Source organism: Monodon monoceros, unplaced genomic scaffold (assembly GCF_005190385.1).
Source record: "Monodon monoceros isolate NGI ecotype Baffin Bay Population unplaced genomic scaffold, NGI_Narwhal_1 Super_Scaffold_2, whole genome shotgun sequence".
Taxonomy (NCBI): Eukaryota; Metazoa; Chordata; class Mammalia; order Artiodactyla; family Monodontidae; genus Monodon; species Monodon monoceros.
In genome coordinates, this window is record NW_021703776.1 from 7,472,004 (window position 1) to 7,473,556 (window position 1,553).

The 1,553-nt window shown below is 39.9% G+C and overlaps 1 pseudogene; it reads left to right on the top strand.

Annotated features, from left to right (window-relative positions):
* The first annotated feature begins 759 nt into the window (after positions 1–759).
* Positions 760–1,253, top strand: LOC114901288 (annotated as a pseudogene).
* The last annotated feature ends 300 nt before the right edge of the window (positions 1,254–1,553 follow it).

Below are 1,553 nucleotides of genomic sequence, written 5' to 3' on the forward strand. Positions count from 1 at the left end.
ATATTTAAGATTAAGATTAAGACTTCAGGAAAGAGAGCCTTTAGTTATCATTCTGCAAAGAAACTATTTGGGACAGTTGTTTTTCTTTGTTTAGGCTGGCTCTAGAAGGTAAACATTTACTCAGCCATGTCGGGTATCTGTGATTTAACATGATAGAGCCCTAAAGTTTAAAACACACAATTGAGTACTTCACCCTTTTGTGCTTAAAACAAAACAATGCAAAATCAACAATAAGTGGACTAATACAAAGTTTACCAAGCTGCCAAACACTGAAAAAGAATCTAGCAAAATCAAGATGTCTCTTTGAAGGAGGCTACTGACATTTTCAGCAGGAAGTGCAGTGTTCTGAGGCTGTTTTAAAGCAGTATGGTATTAAGATGACCTACCTCATAGCACTAATATAGAACTTAAGAGAACCTGGAATCCAAAGCCGCAAGATTTGACTGACTTGGATGCCCAACTCTATGTAACCATTTCCAGTGTCCTGCCAAGCAGTTTTGTAGCTCCTGCTTCAATTTCACCCCAGACCTCATCACATTACAAAATTTGCGTTTAAACTAGAAGAGTTCCAACTGACAAAGCGTCCTCCTTAAAAAGTTGAAGTGATGCTTTTTTACTCCCTGGTGTAAACCATTTCTACTTGAAAACTTCTACCATCTCCCACCCAAATGTTCTATCCTCCACACTAAGTATCCTCTATGAAGTCTACTTCCCATCAGGTGGAAAGACATTTAGCAGTCACCATCTCTAAGAACAGTCACCACCCTCATGGCAAGGGTTTTGCACTCAATAGTTCAGAGCCCCCCAGGCACACTATCAATGGTGACAAAAGGTGTGGAGCCTCTTTTTGTACAGACTGGATTTGTCAAAGATTTACGAAGTCAAGAATTCCAGATGAAGTTTTTTAGCCTTCACCTGAAGGTCATGAAAAATATGGTGGGGATCCACAGCAACCTCATAAACTGCATATTGTTACCAGAATAAAAAGTACAAAAAGACGTCCATATTGGGAGAAAGATTTAATAAGGATGCTTGGGTTACAAAAAGCACATACTCCTCAAGTTCACAAGAATATCCCTTTGGTGAAGGCAAAACTGAAAGCGGTTAAACATTTGATAAGAATCAAGCCCCTGAAGCTGCCACGAGTTCTCCCAATGGAGGAGGACATGGCCAACACGTGCCTCAAGAGCACTGGGGAACTGATGGGGGCGTGGCTTCAGAGCCCTAAGCACCAGGAAGAAAAGAAGTCCTGATGGCCTCGCAGCTTCAGAGTAAAAAGTGCAAGTCATTTCTATGTAAAGATGGTGAGAAAGTGTTCTCATTAAAATATGTTTTAAATTCTAGTCATTAAAAGAAATATAAAGATATTTTCCAGATCCCTTCAGTATCTGGGGTCTCTTCTTCACATGTGGCAGTTTGCCAGTGACCCCAAATCAAGCACAATAATCCAAGAGCAAGCACAATGAAGCATCACATTCTTAGATATCTACTATGTACTTATATTAAAGCTGTCTTAGTTGAGTTTAGATGTTTGTCCAGAGCTTTCATGGTAT